The sequence below is a fragment of the Canis aureus genome, chromosome 15, assembly GCF_053574225.1.
Source record: "Canis aureus isolate CA01 chromosome 15, VMU_Caureus_v.1.0, whole genome shotgun sequence".
In the NCBI taxonomy this organism is placed as follows: Eukaryota; Metazoa; Chordata; class Mammalia; order Carnivora; family Canidae; genus Canis; species Canis aureus.
Window position 1 is genome coordinate 42327288 of NC_135625.1, and position 6734 is coordinate 42334021.

The following is a 6734-nucleotide window of genomic DNA, read 5'->3' on the forward strand; positions in this document are numbered from 1 at the left end:
AAGAATTTCGTATTTCAGTTATTCTGTGTATATCTGAAAACATTTGTCAATGATGGCACTTACGACTTCTATTTTGATTATTAGAATAGGAGAGCTTGTTTTGACACAAATATAAAATTTTAATGGACCACAACCAATTACAAGTATATTATCTGTTCCATACTTTTCTTCATTGAGTAAGAACATTAGTTTTACCACAAAATTGTGTCCTACCAGACTTTGTTCATTCATCACTGCAGAAACAATCATTTTATCTTCAGTATTAACCTTTATAACTGCATTTACAAATGCATTCACAAAAATGTACAGATTTTGCCTTTGAAAAAATAAGCTTCAGGACATTTTACTTTTATGTCATGGATTATATAAAGTGGCAAGCTTTTATTGGCATTGACTGATTTTTCTATTTGTAATATCTGATTACATTTTATAAAACTGGCATCATTTAACTGTGTGAAAAGTTCTTCTCTTAACGGAGTCTGCATATCAGACTCCATTGCATGTTTTGTACAGCCCAGACAAACTTGGAATTCAAGATGCTTTCAGAGATCTGCTGTACAAGATAGAGCCTATAGTCAACAATACTTTTTATAAACGTAAACAGTTAAGAAGGTAAATCTCATGGTAAGTATTCTTACCACAAAAAAGTGGGGAAGGGAAACTTTTGAAGGTAACAAATATGTCTATTGGCTTGATTATGGTGATGGTTTCACAGGTACAAGCATATGTACAAATTCATCAAGTTGTATACATTGAACATGTACAGTTTATTGTAAGCTAATTATAGCTCAGTAAAGCTGTTTAAAGGATTTTCAGTAGAGGCACTTGGGTGAGTCAGTGGGCTAAGTGGCCAACTCTTGGTTTCAATTCAGGTCATGATCTTGGGGTTGTGAGATCAAGCCCTTGGTTGGGCTCCATGCTTAGCAGGAAGTCTGCTTGGGATTCTCTCCCCCTCACACACTCACATACTGGTGCTCTCTCTCTCTCTTTCTCAACTATATAAAAAAAATCATTTTTAAAAAAGAATGTTTAATAAAAAATTTGAATGAGTCGAATTTAATTTAAGAGATATATGTGATGTAAATAAATGCACTGATATACATGAAATTCTTCAGACTATTCTTCAGACTAATTTGAAAACATACTTTGTAATGCTACATATGTTTAGTCTTCTTGTATTAACTACTGGAATAACTTTCGAAGTAGACATGGACTTTCATCAGATTTGAAGTTTCTGGTGTTTGAAGGGTCACTGATTCCCTGTAGCTCCCATAGTGGACTTCAAAAGCCAAGAACATTTTGTGCATATTCCATGTTCATTATCAACCTTCTTAAACAGAAATTATTTCATTTAATATTAAATATGCACTTAATTTTTCAACTCATTTTTGCAATTGGGTTTAGGGCCTTAAATAAAAAATCACCTCCAAATTAGTTAAGTTGTCCCATAAAGATAAATAACAAAATTACTGTAGTTACAGTTTTTAAACTGCCAAGTATCCATGCTCCACACTATATACGTTTCACAAACACCTAACCTAAAATTTCTCACATTTTCCTGCATGCCGACTAGCGACCTAAGGGTTCCCCACAGCACAGATGTCAATGAAAGTGGCCGATGCACCAACTGGTCCCACAGGTGCAGGAGGGGCGAAAGCTTCTCCCACAATCACTTGAGACCTGAGGAGTTCATTGTCCTTAGCAGCTCCTGTCTGAGTGCGCTTCATTTTTTCAGTTTTTGACAGAAAGCCAAACTGTCTTTCAACTGGAAGGGCCAGGAAAAGAGATGAGTTGTAGCTGGTTATCTTCCAGATAAGATACTGCATATGCATCTCACACGCTGCTCCACACGGACATAGAAGAAGCTGGAACCACTAAAAGAAGTCTACCAAAGCCATCCAGGCTTATTATGGAACTATTGATAATAGTATTTCACTTAAAAATGAAGAATCCAACAAATGCTAAAGCAAACTGGATGTTGGGCCAACAGGCACAGACTCACTCAATCCCAGGGCAACGAGATAGATGTGCCTCTTTGTTCTTAGCTAGCACCAGACTTTCGTCCATGTTCTATTACTTTACATTGGTCAAATATGATAAAGAAAAAAATGGAAGATGTCTGAGACATAAGTATGTATTCTCCATCAACAATTTGAATGTTTTCCATTTTAGGAAGTTGATTTTAGTGTAAAGGGAGGAGCTGGGGAAGGAAGGCCTGGAGAGAGAGAAGACATCCATATCCAGACAATGGGAAACAATTCTAGAACCTCAACGTTATTCTGTGGGCCTTTAGAACAAAACAAAAGTGAAAAGTAACCAATTTTCCAGACATTGCTAAAAATTCTCTGTGTGGGAATCCACCTTTCCCCTCTGACTGGCAGACTTTGGTGGGAGAGGAGACAAGAAAAAGCATGAGATCCATGTGGAGAGGGTGAGTGTGTGTTTGGTGGTGTGAAGGCAGGAAAATATGTCATCCTCAAAATATTGTTGCCCTAAAGCCAAGCCTTCCCTTCACAATAGCTGATGTTTTCCAGTTTACTATGAAAGCATTTAAAAAACAAAATAGAAAAACCTTTCTTCCAAATGTTAAACTTTCCAATAAATTGATGTTTGGAGCCCGGCATGCTGCAGAATAAAGACTAGGTTCCCAGAAGGCTTTGCTCCAACTCCCAAGTTTCCAATAAAAGCTGGAGGATCAGCACTGGTATGAGGGGTGACTGGGAAGGGTGAGGAATAACACTGGCCTTGGGTATAATCCAAAGAGATTTTTGGCTGCTGAAATTTTAAAAAAACATCATTGTCCCAAAATCTGTACAAACATCATCTTCCCTCCAGCTTTCCCTTGAAACAATGCTTCAGCAGAGTCTCGCTGGCAAAAATAACATACGTCATTTAAGCCACCCCAGTCCCTAGGGCAACCCTGAAGTTCGCCTTCTGTCTCTGCTAAAGGTGCCAACTCTTTTTTTCCCCTCAAAGGGAGATGCTTCAGTTCAAGAACTTTGGATGTTGTCTTTAGCATGCTATACCTGGCTTTCAAATTACCTAGAGTCAGAACTCATCATTGTAAACTTGGTTGATCCCAAACTCACGACAGTTTCTTTGTCCTGGATGACGTTAACTTTGGCTATTGCCACTAAACAAGGCACATAGGAGAATTTAAGGGCTGAGCAGATGAACAATGGATGTGAATGCTTTCTGGGCAGTAAAACATTTCTAAGATTCTCAAGGCAGAGTGGCCTCATCATTGCTACTCTCTCCTCTTGCAACTATACTCAACGCACAGGCATCTGAGAAGTGAAGTACGGAATTTGGCTTCAAATGTGTTCTATTACAGATATTCAATTAATACACAGGAATCCAGCCCTTCAAGCCTCAAGTAGGCATGGTTTTCTCAAGTGTTCTTTTCTTACCCAGGAGGAGCCATACTGCCAGGACACTGGAATCTATTGTTGGCAGAGCCACTCAAGTCCCAAGTGACCACGGACCACAGCAGCTGCCTGTCTGCCTGTTACCCCAAGCATGTGGTGAGGGTTCCAGGCTCAGAAGGGCTGTGATTTCATGCAGGTATATGTGAGGATGCCTGTGAGACAATCTGTGGCAGACCATCAGTTCCTTGAGGGCAGAGACCCAACGGCCTCATTCCCATATTCACCATGTCACCAAGCAGTCAGTGCTTGGCCTACAGCCTAGACTCAGCAAGCATCTCTTCAAGGGAGGTCACCGTCATGGTGGGAGGGGCTGGTGCCACAGCGAGGACTGTGTACTATCTCCATAGATTTGTACCTCTTGAGTTGAGTAAACTCAAGAGGTACAAATGGCAAATTAGATTAAATAGCACAAGCATTCTCAAGCACAATAGTTTGGACAGGATGCACACAAAATGTAGAACATATTTCAAACCAATTCCTCTCATGACCTTCTAGATTGGGACAGGCAGACTGATAAGGAAGCACTGTAGAAACAGGGGAAAGAAAAGAAGGGAGGGGTGTGAAGAAGGTAGACAAGGAAAAGCAGAGAACAGACCTAAAAAGAAGTAAACAATAGGCAACAGATGCCTTGGTTTTCATAATTCTCCAAATTTTTCTTTGAGACAAGATTGATTAGTTCCTCAAATGTTTGAAAAGTTAACATTGTTTTTGTGTAGACTTTTCACGTGTGAATGACCTGCAATGAAGTTGAAGGCTGAGGGGGATGGAGATTTTCTTGTCTTTGTGCCCTCAGCACCTGGCCCAGGGCCTGGACTCCAGCACTAGAGTGCCATTTTTTTTTTTAAATAAAAACATAATTTTTAGACAGCTTTCACATACATTGTCTGAGATGATGATAAATGCCACTGTCGATCATACTACCCTTGAACTCCTGCAGAATTGAATGGTGCTACCCAGCAAGTATTGTGGCACTGTCAGCTTCACTTCAGCAAGAAAACACAACTCCTCAAAGATGAACAACAACTGGGATTCACATCCAAGGCAGGCTGGGTAATTCTTATCAGCCATGCAGGGCTGCTTCCATTGCCAACACTTCCAGATCACAGATTGCAGCCACTTGGGAGTGAGGGAAGCTGAAATTAAAGATACAATGGACAAAGACTCAGGAGTTTGACTGTGAGCATGTGCAGCAAGAGAGATTTGGAATTCTCTGTAATTAATGTAGCAAGCTTCAAGGAAATGGATTTTTATGGCTTTGGGAACTAATCTGACAAACGAATTAAATCAAGCAAGGGTTACTCTTTGGAATCCCTGGGTAAAAAGAGTTTTCTGACTCGGAATCCAGGGAGCAACTGAAGTCAGAGATACCTGGGCACTGCCATTGCCTTATCTGCCCACGGCCCTGCTGGTGATTTTGGTGCAAGAACCAGGAGAGTTCAATGTCTGCAAACATTGCTCTGAGGCCATGGTTCTCATCTAGTAACTGGAGGGGTCTTAGAAACTATTAGTGCCTGGACTTCATTCCCAGAGATTGATTTCACTGATATAGGGTTCAGTCTGGGTATCCAGACTGTTTTCTTTTTCTTTTGGATTTTTAAAAAGTCTTTTTTTAAAAAAATCCTATTTGATTTTAAATAACTCTTACATGTATAAGACATAGAATTAAAATTAAAAGTGTACACAGGGATGATACAATAATAAGTCTGCCCTTGGCCACTCACTTCTCTCAGAGACAACTTCCAGAGATTGTTTGAAAATAGACAAGAAGGAAAAAAACAAGAAAAAATAAAACAATAAGTCATATATATTTACATATAAAAATGTAACATACACTGTTCTACATTCTGCTTTGCTATGTTATCAGTATGTCTTGATAATCCTTGTTTATGAAAAGTTGCCTTGTTAGTAACATCTGGCATTAGTGTGGTACATGTTTTACAATGGATCTGTCAATATTGACAGGTATTACTAACTACAGTCTATAGTTTACCTTGGGTCCAGTCTTGGCGATGTACATTCTCTGGGTTTTAACAAATGTGTTAATGACATGTACCCACCGTTGCAGTACATACCGGACAGTTTCATTGCCTTAAATGTTCCATGTTCTACCAATTCATGTCTCTCTCTGTTCTCACTCCTGGCAACTACTCATCTTTTTACTGTTTTCATTATTTTGCCTTTTCTCGAATGTCATATAGTTGGAATCATGCAGTGTAGAAGTCTCAGAATGGCTTCTTTCACTTAACAATATGAATTTAAGATTTCCCCATGTCTTTTTGTGGTTTGATTGCTCATTTCTTTGTATAGCTGAATAATATCCCACTGTAGGAATGTGCCACGATGTATTTATCTATTCACCTACTAAGGACATCTTGGTTGGCAAGTTTTGGCTGCTATGAATATAGCTGCTATAAATATTCATGTGTGGGTTTTGTGTGGACTTCAGTTTTCAGTGCATTTGGGTAAATATCAAGGATAATATTGCTGTATTGCTGGATAATATGGTGAGAGTATGTTTCATTTTGCAAGAAAATCCCACACTGGCTTCCGAAGTGGCTGTACCATTTTGCATTCCCACCAACAATGAATGAGAGTTCTTGTTCCTTCACATCCTCACCAGCATTTGGTATTGCCATTGTGCTGGATTTGGGTCATTCTTGTAAGTGTGTAGTGCATCCCATTGTTGCTTTAACTTGCAACTCCCTAATGACATATAATGTTCAGCATCTTTTCATGTGTTCATTTTCCATAAGCACACGTATATCTTCTTTGGTTAGGTGTGTGTTCAGACCTGTTGCTCCTTTTTTAATCGAGTCATTGGTTTTCTTACTATTGAGTTTGTAAAGTTCTTTGTGTATTTTAGATACCAGCACATTATCAGATATGTGTTTTGCAAATATTTTCTCCCAGTCCATGCCTTGTTGTTTCATTCTCTGAATAGTATCTTTTGAAGAACATAACATTTTTATTTTGAACATTTTTATTTTAATGATGTTCAACTGAATCTTTCTCTTCCATGGATTGTGCTTTTGATGCTTTTGATGCTAAATGTCGTCACAGGGATCCCTGCGTGGCACAGCGGTTTGGCACCTGCCTTTGGCCCAGGGCGCGATCCTGGAGACCTGGGATCGAATCCCACATCGGACTCCCGGTGCATGGAGCCTGCTTCTCCCTCTGCCTGTGTCTCTGCCTCTCTCTCTCTCTCTCTGTGACTATCACAAATAAATACAAATTTTAAAAAATAAATAAATAAATAAATGTTGTCACAAAAGCAAAGGTCACCTAAGCTTTTTCCTGTTATCTTCC

General features: G+C 39.2%; 1 long non-coding RNA gene across 1 annotated transcript; it reads left to right on the forward strand.

Moving 5' to 3' along the window:
• Positions 1–2293: 2293 nt before the first annotated feature.
• On the forward strand, positions 2294–6479 carry LOC144284598 (uncharacterized). The gene is made up of 3 exons (XR_013353069.1): positions 2294–2431; positions 3415–3564; positions 4366–6479. It is a non-coding gene; the product is annotated as an uncharacterized LOC144284598 (long non-coding RNA).
• Positions 6480–6734: the final 255 nt, after the last annotated feature.